Here is a 17,007-nt window from a genome sequence, read left to right as displayed (position 1 = left end):
AGCCGCACCAGCAACTTGGACAGGTCACGCCGCTTTTGCCTCCACGTTTGCACGTCCTTGGTCCGGCAAAGATGTCCGCCTCTACCACCTCTTCTTCCGCCGTGTCCTCAGCCGCCACCCCCGTGCCAAGTCCCATTACCCGACCGGCATATCACATGTGCAGGGCGCAACGGTGTCACGCTGTGCTGCACCTGGTATGCCTTGGCGAACGTAGTCACACAGGGGAGGAACTTCTGAGTGTAATGAACAGAGAAATCGACAGATGGCTGTCTCCGCGCAAACTGAAAATCGGAACCATGTTGACCAACAACGGAAAGAACATGGTGTCTGCTCTGCGTCAAGGAAGGTTGCGCCATGCGCCATGCATGGCTCACGTGTTCAATCTGGTTGTCAAGCGGTTCCTAAAATCCACCATCCCACTGCAAGACTTCCTTAAAATGTCACGTAAACTTTGCATGCATTTCAGCCATTCCTACACCGCAAACCACACCCTCCTTGAGCTGCAGCGGCAGAACGGAATTCCACAGCATCGCCTGATCTGCGACGTTGCAACAAGGTGGAATTCAACCCTACACATGTTAGACCGCCTTTACGAACAGCGAAAGGCCATCACCGATTTCCTGATGTTACAAGCGGATAAAGGTACTCCCCTGTGTAACTTCGATGTCAGCCATTGGCAGCTCATGCGTGACACCTGCCGCTTGCTCAGGCCCTTTGAGGAGGCCACGCTATTCGTGAGTCGGCAGGACTATGGGATGAACGACGTCATTCCTCTGTTGCACGTCCTGCAACAAATGCTGTTAACAATGGCTGGTCAGGGTGCGGTAGACGTGGCGCACAGATCTCAACGCCACATGACCCCTGTGGGGGCAGGACAGGAAGAAGAGGAGGAGGTAGAGGAGGAAATTTGTGCTCAGGAATTATTGAGTGAAATGGGTGGTTTTTCCACTCAGCGGACAGGAGTGGAGGAGCAGGAGCATCTGGTAGAGGAGGAGGAGGAGGAGACAGAGGACCCAGACGCACCGTGGCAGTATGCTGTGGAGATGGAGGCAGGGAGTCCCTCGCATTCCTTGGCACAAATGGCCCATAGCATGCTCGGTTGCTTGCGTAGCGACAGCCGAATAATAACCATCAGACAGAGAGATGAGTTTTGGCTGTCCACCTTGTTGGACCCTCGCTACCGTTCAAAAATGGTGGCCTTTTTCACACCTGCTGAGAGGGAGGCCAAAATAACGTACTATAAAAACCACCTATGTAGTCAGTTGGTCTCTGCCTTTGTGCGCCAACGTCCATCCTCAGACACTGTGGGCCCTGTGCGCTCGTGTTCCGCTGCCATGGCAGCAGGGGAGGGGTGGGGTGGTAGGAGCAGTGGTAGCTCCACCAGCAGCGGCTGCCTCAGTCTGCAGTCGATGATGAGTAGCTTTCTTCACCAGCGCAGTGAGGAAACTAATAACCAGCCGCAGCAGCAGCAGCAGCATCAGGTGGACCTGGAGCAGGACCTCAAACAACAGGCTTGGGCCTACTTGGACAGCACCCTGCCAACCGAGGTAGACAATCCCCTTGACTACTGGGCAACGAAACTTGACCTTTGGCCCCAACTAGCTGAATTTGCCCTTGAAAGGCTGTCATGCCCGGCCAGTAGCGTGGCATCGGAGCGCGTGTTTAGTGCGGCAGGAGGTATTGTAACTCCGCGGAGGACACGACTGTCCACCCAAAGTGTGGAGAGACTCACGTTTGTGAAAATGAATCAGGCGTGGATTAGTCTGGATTTCAAACCACCAGTTCCTGACACAACTGACTAAATCCGCCATGAATCATGCCCCTGCCATGTGCCACTTTCAGGTCTACTCACACTGCTGGTGTGTTCCATTTTTTGTCATAGGGTGCTGGCAGATTACGGGCCTCCCATAGCTGCTGCCAGGCCCCTAATCTGCCATGGGCCCCTGTACCGCCTCCTCATGCTGCTGCCAGGTCCAGAGTCTCTCATGGTTTCCTGTACGGCCTCCCATTGCTGCTGTCTCCATCGCCACACTCTGCCATGTGCCACTTTCAGGTCTCCTCACACTGCTGGTGTGTTCCATTTTTTGTCATAGGGTGCTGGCAGATTACGGGCCTCCCATTGCTGCTGCCAGGCCCTTAATCTGCCATGGGCCCCTGTACCGCCTCCTCATGCTGCTGCCAGGTCCAGAGTGTGTCATGGGTCCCTGTACGGCCTCCCATTGCTGCTGTCTCCATCGCCACACTCTGCCATGTGCCACTTTCAGGTCTCCTCACACACTTCTGGTGTGTTCCATTTTTTGTCATAGGGTGCTGGCAGATTACGGGCCTCCCATAGCTGCTGCCAGGCCCCTAATCTGCCATGGGCCCCTGTACCGCCTCCTCATGCTGCTGCCAGGTCCACAGTGTCTCATGCCATGTGCCACTTTCAGGCCTCCTCACACTGCTGTTGTGTTCCATTTTTTGTCATAGGGTGCTGGCAGATTACGGGCCTCCCATTGCTGCTGCCAGGCCCGTAATCTGCCATGGGCCCCTGTACCGCCTCCTCATGCTGCTGCCAGGTCCAGAGTCTCTCATGGGTCCCTGTACGGCCTCCCATTGCTGCTGTCTCCATCGCCACACTCTGCCATGTGCCACTTTCAGGTCTCCTCACACACTGCTGGTGTGTTCCATTTTTTGTCATAGGGTGCTGGCAGATTACGGGCCTCCCATTGCTGCTGCCAGGCCCGTAATCTGCCATGGGCCCCCGTACCGACTCCTCATGCTGCTGCCAGGCCCGTAATCTGTCATGGGCCCCTGTTGTCGCTTGTTGGCATATTCCGCTCGTTCAGATGCTCCTTCTCCTGCTACTCCTCTTCACGGATTCCGTCAGCAGTCTTTCTTGGAATCCGTTTCCAAGAGACAACAGTTTGCGAGCACGCACCCGATGGTGCAGAAGCTGAACGTCCTCCTGTCCAAGTTGCTGCTGCCAGGCTCGTAATCTGTCATGCGCCCCTGTACCGCCTCCTCATGCTGCTGCCAGGTCCAGAGTGTGTCATGGGCCCCCGTACCGCCTCCTCATGCTGCTGCCAGGCCCGTAATCTGTCATGGGCCCCTGTACCGCCTCCTCATGCTGCTGCCAGGTCCAGAGTGTGTCATGGGTCCCTGTACGGCCTCCCATTGCTGCTGCCAGGCCGTAATCTGCCATGGGCCCCCGTACCTACTCCTCATGCTGCTGCCAGGCCCGTAATCTGTCATGGGCCCCTGTACCGCCTCCTCATGCTGCTGCCAGGTCCAGAGTGTGTCATGGGTCCCTGTACGGCCTCCCATTGCTGCTGTCTCCATCGCCACACTCTGCCATGTGCCACTTTCAGGTCTCCTCACACTGCTGGTGGTTTCCATTTTTGTCATAGGGTGCTGTATGGCCTCCCATTGTTGCTGCCTCCACCGCCACACTGTGGCTCCACACTCTGGTTTTGGCCCCGTGACTGCCCAAATGAGTGAAGTGTGCGGTGATTCTAAGATCGACGGCACTCATCTGCATGTCATACTGACTGTCAGTATTATTTCTCTTCCCCAGCAGACTCCAAGGGCATTTAAATTAAAGGTACAGTGTTCTGCACTAATATAAAGGCTCTCTGAAGCCTAGAAACACCCTTTTATAAGTTAAATTCGCAGCGAATATATTCGACTCGAATCAAAATTTTTCCACAAATTCGCCGAATCAGTCGAATCGAATTTTTGAATACTTCGCTCATCTCTATTTATGACTGATTACTGGTTGAGATAAATAATAAGAGGGTTTGTTTCTAGAATCCCCTATTTATTATACAATTATGTACTATTTGTCGGTTCCTATAATTAATTAGTAACTATATAAGCTTTGACAGTATTGAAGGACGTAACACACTGTAATACTAGCGATAATAACAAACACAATGCTCAAAGAAGCAAATTCTTATTTATTTACAAGTAAGTAAAACTAACAGAAATCTAAGCCAATTATTACATAGTATATAGGAATAACAGTGAAGATGATACATTACGTAAGTTTGACCTCAAAGCTGAGTATCTTTTAGCTAGTCCCATGTCAGAGCAGAAAGAGAGAGAAAGAAAGAGAGAGAGAAGCATGGCCAACACTATATTTAACCACTTGCCGACCAGTCACTGTAGAAATACGGTAGCAGGTTGGCACGGCTGCGCAAAACCACGTTTTAAAACGTGATTTTGCAAAACAGGTAGGGGGAGTGCACGAGCACCGCACTATCTGTCCCGCCAATCGTGGCCGCGGGTGACAGTCGCCGGGTCACGGCCGGTCATTACCGGCCGTGTCCCAGCGATTAGCGGCAATCACTGACAGAGAGCACGGCTGCAGTAGCTCTGCTTTCTCTCAGCTCCTGACATGCTGATCCGGAGAGAAGAGTTTATCTCTCCGGATCAGCGTGTTCCCGTGCAGTACACACCCCCGCCCCCTAGTAAAACACTCCCCTCACACAGTTAACCCTTTCATTGAATAAAAAAAGTTAACCCCTTCCTCCCCAGTGCCATTAGTACAGTGTCAGTGTTTTTTTTTTTTTTTGCACTGATCACTGTATTGGTGTCACTGGGGATGTCAGTGACCCCAAGTCAGTTCCCCCTCTAGTGTCAGAATGTCCGCCGCAGACCCGCAGTCCTGCCATAAGTCACTGATCGCCGCCATAAGTCACTGATCGTCACCATAAGTCGCTGATCACCGCCATTATTAGTATAAAAAAAATTAAAAATCCCAGTATCTTTCCCGCCATTTGTAAACACGGTAACTTTCACGTAAATCAATTATTTTACATGTATTGGGGCTTTTCTTTTAGTAAAGACATGTCGCAGAATGCATTTTGGCCGAAATTTATGACGAAATTTGATTTTTAAATTTTTTTACTGGACATGTTTTATAGCAAAAAGTCCAAAATATTGTTTTTTTTCCTCAAAATTGTCAGTTTTTTTTTATAGCGCAAAAAATAAAAACAAAACGCACAGGCGATCAAATACCACCAAAAGAAAGCTCAATTTGTGGGAAAAAAAGCACATAAATGTAATTTGGGTACCGTGTTGCATGACCGTGCAATTGTCAGGTAAAGTAACGCAGCACCGTAACACAAACCTCTTCTGTAATCGCTTCCTGACCACCCTATAGCAGAAATACTGCTACAGGGCGGCATGGGTGCGCAAAATCACATATATATATATATACGATTTGCGCTCCGATGGTTTTCACACCCCTCCCAGGTGGTATCAGATTGCCCTTTAGTACACCAGTCATCACATTTAACCCCTTGATTGCCAGGAACACGCTCATGCACAATAATCCTCCATTGCTAGCATAGCATCTGAACAGATCAATATCGTGGATCAGGTCTGCACTATACCAGCGTTCACATTAATATAGCGTCCCCAAAACCGCAGCATTAGCGGGATCAGCCCCGGCACCTGCCAGCACCTGTGTTTAGCCCCTATGCTTACCCGCCCCCCTTCTCCCCCAGTAAGTGCAGTGTCAGTAGGTCACTGTCACTTGATACATTGCACACACAACCACAGTGTTCGCAGAATCAGGCCTGATCTCTATCAGCACTTGTCGGTATATTTTGAGGACTCTCATATGCAGCAGAATGCCAGTACTAGTGCTGTGCTACCTTTTGGTGAACTGGCGAGCACCAGCGGTCTAGTACATCTTCGTCTTTCACATATCTCTTAGATTGTAAGCTCCCAGGATCAGGGCCCTCCTAACCCTCTTGTATTGAACTGTATTGTTCTGTATTGTCTCCTGTTATATTGTAAAGCGCTGAGCAAATCAATAGAAGAATTTATTTTTTTACCACAAGTTTTTGGAAAATGACTAAAAATTATTTATTTTTTTTACACAAAATTGTCACTTAAATGATTTATTGGTCACACATGCCATGTGTATATGTGGAATTAATCCCCAAAATACATTCTGCTACTTCTCCCAAGTATGGGGGCACCACATGTGAGAGACGTTTTGGCAGTCTAGGCAAGTACAAATGACCCCAAATGACCCCTTTTTGGAAAGTAGACACCCCAAGGAATTTAATAAGAAGCATGGTAAGTATTTTGCAAATCTCATTTGTTGCCACAAGTTTCTGGAAAATGAAGAAAAAAAACAAAAACATATTTTTTCTATTTTTTTTATATTTCAAAACCTTGTGAGAAAAAATGAGATCTGCAAAATACTCACCATGCTTCTTTTTAAATTCCTTGGGGTGTCTACTTTCCAGAAAGGGGTCATTTGGGGGGGGGGGTTTGGTGCTATCCTGGCATTTCAGGGCCTTCAAAACTGTGATAGGTATTGAGGAAGTGAAATGAGGAAGTTACGCACCCTCAGGCTTTCAAAGTGGTCATTGGATTTCAGGCTCCTGTATGTGGCTAGGCTCCCAAAAAGTCCCACACATGTGGTATCCCCATACTGAGTATGTATTTTGGGGTGTAATTCCACATATACCCATGGCTTGTGTGAGAAATAAATCATTTAAATGAGAACTTTGTGTAAAAAAAAAAAAAAAGTTTGTCATTTTCCAGAAACTTTTGGAAAAAAAAATAAATCTTACATGGACTCAATATGCCTCTCAGCAGATAGCTTAGGGTGTTTACTTTCCGAATAGGGGTCATTTAGGGGTGTTTGTACTATCCTGGTATTTTAACACCTCAAGAAATGTGATAAGCAGTCAGAAAGTAAAAGCTGTGTAAATTCCATTATCTATACCATAGTTTGTAGACGCTATAACTCTCACACAAAATATTAAATATACACTTACTGGGATTTTTTTTAACCAAAAACATGTAGCAGAATACATTTTGGCCTACATTTATGACAAAATGTTAGTTTTTTTGGATATTTGTTATGACCAAAATGAGAAAATATTGTTTTTTTTTTAATTTCTTCAAAAATTTTTTTGTTTATAGCGGCAAAAATAAAAAGTGCACAGGTAACCAAATACCACCAAAAGAAAGCTCTATTTGTGTGACCGCGCAATTGTCCGTTAAACTAGCACAGCGCTGTATAGCAAAAAAATGGCGTAAATTGCAGTATCTATACCATAGTTTGTAGACGCTATAACTTTCACACAAAGCAATCAATATACACTTATTGGGATTTTTTTTTACCAAAAACATGGCCTAAATTTATAACTAACTTTGAGTTTACTATATATTTTTTATAGCTGAAAGTAAAAAATATTGTTTTTCTTCAAAATTTTTGGTCTTTTTTTGTTTATAGCGTGAAAAATAAAAAGCGCACAGGTGATCAAATACCACCAAAAGAAAGCTCTATTTGTGTGAAAAAAGGACGTAAATTTTGTTTGGGTGCAGCATTGCATGACCGAGCAATTATGAGTTGAATTAGTGCAGCGCCGAGTAGCAAAAAGAGGCCTGGTCAGGAAGGGGGGTAAATCCTCAGGAGGGCAAGTGGTTAAAGGCCCTCTCAAGCACTCCCACACACACTCTTAGCTCGCCTGGTGTAGTTCTCCATCCAATGAGCAAGAGTCCATCACCGGGGACTCTGGGCTGAGGCCTTGCCCAACCGTTAGGGGGTATGTGTGATCTCCCAGGACAAGGAATGGTATGCAGCCTTTTGTTACACATCCTGTCATAAATACTTGCTTTTCTTGACACTCCAAGCTAACATTCAATGGGCCAAATAATTCTTTGGCAACCCTGCAGTAAGACTCCATAAATGTCTGATATAGAAACATGTTGTCCTCCAACACTGGTTAAGGGAATACTGTATCTTTGATACCACAGATGTAAACTCTATCTACAATTACACTACTTCTACAGATCATGTCACATCTCAGCTATTGATAAAATTATTCAACTCTTACATCATTTGTTGCGGAGGAGCAGAAATAGCAGCCAATCAGCTGTGCTGCAAGGAAAAGTCTTTCTACTGTACAACCAAAGGCTGGGGTTGGGGAAGTGACTCAGATGTAGCAGAGAAAAATCAGGTCTCCTGGGCTACCAGATAAGGTGTTAAATATTAAAGCTGAGATAAGCTCCAAGAAGCAGGGCCCTCCTAACCCTCTTGTATTGAACTATATTGTTGCTGTATTGTTTCCCATTATATTGTAAAGCGCTGAGCAAACTGTTGGCGCTATATAATCCTGTATAATAATAATATATTATGTCATATCCAAACAAGAGGCTGGAAGAGCGAAGAGATGAACATGCATCCCTATGTTTTATTTCACAGAATGGAGAGTATCTTGGGGTTTGGTACTGCCCAAGAGGATTGAAGTATACTGTAGGAGCATGTTATTTCCATTCACTGCCTCTGTGTTTGCAACCACAATTGACTACATAGACCTTTGTATACTGTATTGTATTCATATTGTATCATACATGGACACACAATCGTGCACATACATTTAGAAACTGTGTCAGTGACTTGTGCTCACTTCAAACACCTTTTTGGAAATGCAAAACCAGCTTAAAGCAGGTCATATGCATGTCAAAAGAGATCAGTTGCAGGTAAAATGCAGCTGTCATTTTTTAAAAATATTTAAACATTTTTTATAATGTATTAATTTTTTTAATCAAGACCCACCCCAACTACTGTGCTGGCCTAGGCCAGATTAATGTGTCCTTGATCCTGCAGACTCCTGGGACACTCACTTCAGGAGGCTTCAGGACCAGAGACAAACAGTGGGGGGAGGGGAATCAAGAGATTGGACCCAGTGCTTCATCAGCAGCTGGCTGTCTGAACCCAGAAGAGGCAGCCAGCTGAAGAGGACCATGATCATGGTGTGGGACCAGGACTATGTCACTAATATAGTGGACTACAGTAGGATGTTGTGTGGGTGAGTATGTATAGCAGAGCTGTGCAAATCTCAGGACTAGATGGACATAAATATAAATCCTTTGTCAGTTAAAATAAATCAAATATACATTCACACATGTATCTAAAATATGTACAAAAGATGATAGTTACTTTTCATTAAATTGAAAAGGAATCTATTTCAAGATTAAATGTTTAAATATATTCATTTTATTTGTTCTTTCATATCATTAAGAAAATTGTGCAAACATTTCTATACGAGGAATGTATTTTGGATGAAAAAATATTTTGCAAGCTAGAACATTTTTCTGGTATGTGAGCACAATGTTTGATGTGTACAGGAATCATACAGAACTAATCTAATAGAAAACCACATGTGATCAGAAGCAAAGAACAATCCTACACTACAAAACATCACTTCCTCTTCTACCACCCTAGTACATAGCTACTTTTGTCTTTTTCGGTCGATAATTTTTGTACAAGATAATGCCACTGTCAGTTACATCATAATATACACCTTCGTGGAAAATTGGATGATTAGTTATATTTCCATAAAACTGATCAGATAAATGCAAAGAAGACAATCAGCATTTGATCTCTTCTTACCAGCACAACCGACTTTCCAGGTTGCCATCTTGTATCTCTGTGTCAGATCTTCTTAATCATAAGTTGGACCAGCACACCAACACATACCAACATCCAGGTCTGGGGTATTCAGAAGAGACAATCCATCTGCAGTGCTTTAGCAGGAGAAGGGTGCAAAAAGGGACCTACAACCTATACTGCCTATACTCTCTTAGTAGGCTCCCCTATAGAGTAACAATCCAGTAATTTCAAGCAATGCTCCACATCATGAACAAGCCTTAATATTGTCAAACTGTCTGTGACCTGTCTAAGTGTACCCAGTACCTCATCTGGGTTTTGGATTTTTTAGAAACTTAACCCTCTAAACATCAATGGCTGCCAGTTGGGCTGGAATATTACATGAAAGGTATTCTTGCCTCCTGTCTCTATTACTGCCTCTGCCTGGGAAGCTCAGTCAGACAACCAGCTTCCAGCCTGATCCCCGGAACTACTGCAAGTACTGGTGGCAGGGAAGGATCTCTGTAGGAAAATATGTATGCTGGGAACATACATATTGGTTGCAGGGAGGGGTGTACTTTGGTCTCTTCATACAGAATGCTATGTGAACCTTGTCCCATCTCTGTCAACACCATAATTAGAGCTATTAGGTGATATATGACCTTTATTCTTAGCACATACACTGAATATTTTCACTTTTCAAGCAAACAAGTAAAGGGAATCTGTTACCAAGAAAATTAAATGCTTGACGTTTTCATTACTAATTTTCAGCTTAAAGGATTAGTTTACCTTTCGTAACATGTTACATCCATATTGAGGTTGTAACATGTTACAATCAGTCTGACCACCAGTCCCTGCTTTGACAGCCAGCGGGGGACCTTCTCCCCCTCGCTAGCTGTCAAATAAAAAAAACGTGGCCGTGTGGAGCTCCACCCACACAGCTGTAGTCCTCAATGAACTACCAAGGCGCTATGAATTGCCGTGGTAGTTAATTTATTCCTCCTGTCGGTATATCTGCTTGCTTGTACATTGCATACGCGCAAGAAGATATACTGACTGATCTGCAGGAGATCTGCATGGCACCAGTGATCTGCTGATCACTGTTGCAATGCTTTCCAGGATCCTGCAGACAAACATAATAAATGCACACTTTTTTGCCTGCAAAAAAATATGCATTTATTCATTTTTTTCTAAAAGGTGAACTTATCCTTTAACTTTGCTCTACTCTGATTTCAGGAGTGCTAACCTCTTCTTTTTTTTCTAATAGGCATAAAGTAAACTTGTCATCACAGTAAAATGTAGTAAGAATTATCAGATGTGTGCCCTATGCTTCCATACTTTGAATTTATATTCCCCTATGGCTTACATACCCTGTCTGTACATTGTGTAGGCTTTCATAGCCTTCTACATAGACAAAAAAAGCTATCAAAAAATCACAGTAACAATAGAAGTTATTTACAGAGACTATCTGGCTTGAAACAGGACTAATAAAAAATAATACATTTATTGTACACTCACTGGCCACTTTATTTGGTACACCTTGCTAGTACCGGGTTGGACCCCCTTTTGCCTTCAGAACTGCCTTAATTCTTCGTGGCATAGATTCAACAAGGTGTCAACAAGGTACTGGAAACATTCCTCAGAGATTGTGGTCCATATTGACATGATAGCATCACAGTTGCTACAGATTTGGTGACTGCACATCCATGATGCAATTCTCCCATTCCACCACATCCCGAAGGTAATCTATTGGATTGATATCTGGTGACTGTGTAGGCCATTGTCACGTTCAAGAAACCAGTTTGAGATAATTTGAGCTTTGTGATATGATGTATTATCCTGCTGGAAGTAGCCATTAGAAGATGGGTACACTTGCACCCGGAGTGGTCTGCTGCTGTAGCCCATCTGCTTAAAGGTTCTACATGTTGTGCGTTCAGAGATGGTATTTTGCATACCTTGGTTGTAACAAGTGGTTATTTGAGTTACTGTTGCCTTTCTATCATCTCAAACCAGTCTGCCCATTCTTCTCTGACCTCTACAAGACATTTTCATCCACACAACTGCCGTTCACTGGATAGTTTCTCTTTTTTGGACCATTCTCCGTAAACCTTAGAGATGGTTGTGTGCAAAAATCTCAGTAGATCAGCAGTTTTTAAAATACTCAGACCAACCTGTCTGGACCAACAACCATGCCACATTCAAAGTCACTTAAATCCCTTTCTTCCCCAATCTGATGCACAGTTTGAACTTCAGTAAGTCGTCTTCACCACGTCTAGGTGCCTAAATGCATTAAGTTGCTGCCATGTGATTGGCTGATTAGCAATTTGTGTTACCAAGCAATTGAACAGGTGTACCTAAAAAAAAAGTGGCCTGTGAGTGTACAAAATAGAGGAAGTATTAAAGGACCCTCCCCTCCACTACCAATTAAGATAACGTTGTCTCAACACATAACACACAAGTTGAAATGCAATCCACTGAGCTGGCCAGAACCAACTCTTGAGGGAGTCTATTCCACATTCTCACAGCTCTTACTGTGAAGAAACCTTTCCGTATTTGGAGATTAAATCTCTCTTCCTCCAGACATAAAGAGTGCCCCCTTGTCCTCTGTGATGACCTCAGGGTAAATAACTCTATACCGAGTTCACACTATGAACCACTGATGTGTTATACATGCTGATCATATCCCCTCTTAATCTCTTCTCAAGAGAGAATAAATTCAGTTCATCTAATCTTTCCTCATAGCTGAGCTCCTTCATGCCTCTTATCAGTTTGGTTGCCATTCTCTGTACTTTCTCCAGTTCCCCAATGTTCTTTTTGTGAATTGGTGCCCACAACTGAACTGCATATTCCAGATGAGGTTTTACTAATGATTAGTACCGGGGTAATATGATATCTCTCTCTCTGGAGTCTATACCTCTTATAATACAAGAGAGGATTTTTCTCGCTTTAGAAACTGCAGCTTGGCATTGCATGCCATTATTAAGGTTGTGATCTATCAGAACTCCCAGATCCTTCACCACCATTGATTCCTCTGGTTGTGCCCCCCCTAGTATGTATGATGCATGCATATCCTTGGCCCCCAAGTGCATAACCTTATATTTATCAGCATTAACTACTTGCCGAATTGTGATAGCCGTATGAAGGCTTCACCGTGGCCGGCCAGTTCTGGAGGGCATCATATAACGTCCTCCTGTGATCGCGCTTCCCGCGTACCACCGATGGCGCACATCGGGAACTGTAAGTGATGGCTGTGTCCCTCGGACACAGCGCATTACAGAGAGGGGGGTGAAGGGCCAATTGCAGTGGCTGTTTACATTTGTGATTGCTTGTCATTGGACAGAGCGATCACAAATATAAACACAGCAGGGTCATGGTTGGGTTTTCTCTCTCCTTTCCTCACACCAATACCGAGTGTGCGGAAAGGAGAGAGAATCGGTTTCTAAACTGTGAGTGTTCTCATCAGTGCCCTATCTGTGCCCATCAGTGCCCAGCAGTGAGTGCATATCAGCGCCCATCTGTGCTCATCAGTTCTTATTGGTGCCTATCAGTACTCATCGGTGCCCACCAGTGAGTGCCCATCTATGCATATCAGTGCCCATCTGTGCTCAACAGTGCTCATCGGTGCCCGTCTGTTCATAACAGTGCTCCTCAGTGCCCATATGTGCATTTCAGTGGTCATCGGTGCCTATCTGTGCATATCGGTGCTCATCAGTGCCCATCTGTGCTCATTGGTGCCCATTTGTGCTCATCAGTGCCCATCTGTGCATATACGTGCTCATCGGTGCCCATATGTGCATATCCGTGCTCATCGGTGCCCATCTGTGCATGCCGGTGCTTATCAAAGCCCATCTGTGCACATCAGTGCCCATCAGCGAGGGCTCATCAGTATCTACCAGTGCTGCCTTATCACTGCAGCTTATCAGTGCCCACCAGTGCTGCCATATCACTGCAACTTATCGATGCACATCAGTGCTACCTAATTACTGCAGCTTATCAGTGTACACCAGCGCCACTTATTCGTACACATCAGTGCCACCCTATCAGTGGATCCTCCTTAGCACCCATCAGTGCACATCAGTGGCAGTTCATCAGTGCAGTGCATTATTGTACATCTGTGCACCCTCATCAGCACCCATCAGTGCACTCTCGTCGGCACCCAGAAGTGCAGCCTCATCTGTCCCAGTATGTCTAAAAAATTATTTTCCTGTGAGGAGGCCTACCAAATCATAACCATGACCGACGACAGCAGAGGGGAGCTCTGATTCTGATTTGGATTACAAGCCCATTTTAAGCAGTGGGTCTGCTACAGAATCAGAGGAGGAGGAAAGTGTTCCCACCAAACAAAGGTGTTCTGGGGAGGAGCAGAGTACCACAAGTAGTGCAGTGGCATCCACTAGTAGAGCAGTGGTTTCCACCAGAAATGGAGAACTTCAAGAAAGGCCAGGTACTAGTGGGGTGTCATCTCAGCCCCAAAGGGTTACGACTCATGCCGCTCTTCTATGTGCCCTTCAAAACCCCCTATGGCTTTCCCCTAACTCTGGAGCAGCTAACATCCCCCCTTTTACTTCCCAGCCAGGAGTCCAGGTGAACAAAGAAAATGTTGCCCTCATTGATTTTTTTTAATTACATTTTTACCAATGACTTGCTAAATTCAATTGTGGACCAGTGCAATGTCTATACCCAACAATTCATAGCCACCAACCCAGATTCAAGTTATGCTCATCCCTATGAATGGAAGCAGTTAACAGTGGAGAAATTTAGAACCTGTTTTGGGGCCTGACATTTAATATGGGATTCACAAAAAAAAATGAATTACACTCCTACTAGCCTACCCACCCAATCCATCATATGCCAATTTACTCATCAGTAATGCCCATTACAAGATATCTAATGATCATGCGGTTCCTCCATTACAATGATAACACCCAGTGCCTTCCTCAATATGACCCAACATATGATAAATTGTATAAAATTTGTCCACTCCTTAATTTTGTCTCTGAGAAATTTGCCCAATTATTTGTCCCGGACAGACATATCTACGTGGATGAGGCGCTTGTCCCCTTCACTGGCAAGCTGAGCTTCAAGCACTTTATCCCCAGCAAAAGGCCCGATATGGGGTTGAACTATATAAATTATGCAACAGAGTCACAGGGTACATGTACGCCTTCCTCGTGTACGAAGGAAAGGACACCCAACTGCATCCCCCTGAATGCACAGATTACATTGGAGCAAATGTAAAAGTTGTTTGGGAGCTTGTATTCATACTCCTTGAAAAGGGTTATCATCTCTATGTTGATAATTTTTACACCAGCTTGCCCCTTTTTCGCAATCTTCACTGAAGGAGAACACTAGCATGTGGCACTGTGAGAGCTAGTAGGAAGGGCTTCCCGCAAAGGCTTGTGAGCACAAAACTACAGCGAGGGTGAGTTGGGAAAGTTGAGTTGAAGAGATGTTGGCTATGAAGTGGAGGGACAAATGAGACATCTACATGCTATCATCAATTCATAATGACACCCACGTGCAAATCACCAGAAGAAACGGTACAATCCAAAACCAGAATGTGTCCAAGATTATAATTTGTTCATGGGGGGGAGTCGACTTCAGTGATCAGATGATCCAGCCCATCCTTGCTGTAAGAAGAACCCACCATTGGTACAAAAAGTCTCCATTTATTTTTTCAATTTGGACATATATAATACATATGTGGTCTACCAGAAATCCACCGAGACACCCATGTCCTTTCTTTGCTATCAGGAGGAAATTGTCACTGCCCTTTTGTACCCTGGATGCCCACCAGAAAGTGTTCGCTCAGATGCAGTGAGTAGACTCCACGAACGCCAGTTTCCTGAAAAAGTCCCTCCCGGAGAACGAGGTCAAAGATGTAAAAAAAATGTAAAAAAAATGTGTATGGGTGTGCTCCAGAAGAGGAGTTGAATGAGACACCAGTTTTTATTGTCCTCAGTGTCCTTTACAGCCAGGCCTCTGCATAGGTGACTGTTTCCGCCGTTACCATACTTCTCTACAATATTAGTGAAGTATGGTAAACGTAATTCTGAATTTCCTGCTACTCACTCTTCATGCCTCTGCCTGCTCCTGAAATGACCCTAGCCTGTTATTAGTCCACGCCTCTGCCTGCCACCTAAATTGACCATATCTCTGCTTGCTCTGGAACTGACCCTGGTCTGTTTATTGACAATGCCTCTGCCTGCCATCTAAACTATCAACCACGTTTCTGCCTGCCATGTGAACTGACCTCGGCTTGTTAATTGACCACATTTTTTGCCCTCTGCTTGGACTGATCTTCTGCCCTGCTACTCTAGTAGTAGGATTCAAGCTAACACAGGGGTCTCACATATGTGAGGGGCTTCAGAATAGTTTTTTGGAGTGGAGAAAACTAATTTTTTGGTTTTCTCAGGGCTTTATAATTCCCGGAAAATGGTCTGTTAGTCCGGTGGCTTAGAAGAGATGGGTGGGACGATGCCTCTACCCCTGTGTTCAGGTCTTACCTGACCGAGGCCCTAAGCCTGATATTTCTGCCTGCTGTCAAGGATCCGCTGATCCCCTGCTAGATTAGAGTGGGCAGATTAGTGGTCTGTTACTTATGCAGAGCGGACACAGACACAGCTCACTCTGTACTATGGGTGGCCAGGTATAAATGGACTTGAGTCCATTTGCACCCAACTGCCCTTCAATCCCATCCACCCAGATGGAGGGAAACAGATCACCTTCCATTTGTTTTTGGCAGATCAGATCAGATTAGATTGGGGGTAGGTGGGTGTTAACGGACACAAGTCCTGCTCCATAGAGGAGAATGGAGGGTCTGAACAAGTCCACCTGAAGAATTGACATCAGAGTTACCAGTGTTCCCCCTTAAATCAGGGTGCCTACAGCACTCTTTCATCAGAGTACCCACTAACGGGTAAAGGGGAACTCTGCAGATTCTGTTGATAGAGCTCATTCAGACAGGCACTGAGTCTTGTCCTGTACGCAGAGCTGCTGTCTGCTGTACGTCCATCTATTTTGTTGCTGCATACAGGCAGCCCATAGAAGTGGATGCAGACGCAGCAGGTGTTTTCAGATCCATACATCAGCTCCTGCCCACATGTCAAATTTTGATATTCAATTTTGTCTGTTCAGCCACTGCATCTGCATGCACATCTATAGACTGCATGGATGCAGCTCCAAGGTGGATGTACAGTATACACAGCAGACAGCAGAACATTATAGAGGACTGGTCGGAATAAACACTAAGGGGGAACTCTGGGACCCTGATGTAACGGGGAACTCTGTGGACTCTGATGTAAGGGAGAACTCTGTGGACTCTGATGTAAGGGGGAACTCTGGGACCCTGATGTAAGGGAGAACTCTGTGGAATCTGATGTAAGGGGACCTCTGGGAACCTTGATTGTAAGGCAGGAATGTTGGGGACTTTGATGTAAAGGGGAATAGCATTGTAGAGGGGAGGGGGTGGCGGGAGGACTGGGGGGTCACCAAAATGCACCTTTTGTGTAGACAAAAATCCTTGCACTGGCGCTAAGCGGAAGCTCCATAGTAACTCTAAGGGTGATGTCACTTTCCAGGCATTAGTGGTGTGACCCTCCTGCGCTCCAAGTGTATAAATCAAA

This window comes from Staurois parvus, unplaced genomic scaffold, assembly GCF_062004578.1.
Source record: "Staurois parvus isolate SC_StPar_1 unplaced genomic scaffold, SC_StPar_1.0 ptg000267l, whole genome shotgun sequence".
NCBI classification, from domain to species: Eukaryota; Metazoa; Chordata; class Amphibia; order Anura; family Ranidae; genus Staurois; species Staurois parvus.
Note: the sequence above shows the minus strand (reverse complement) of the source record.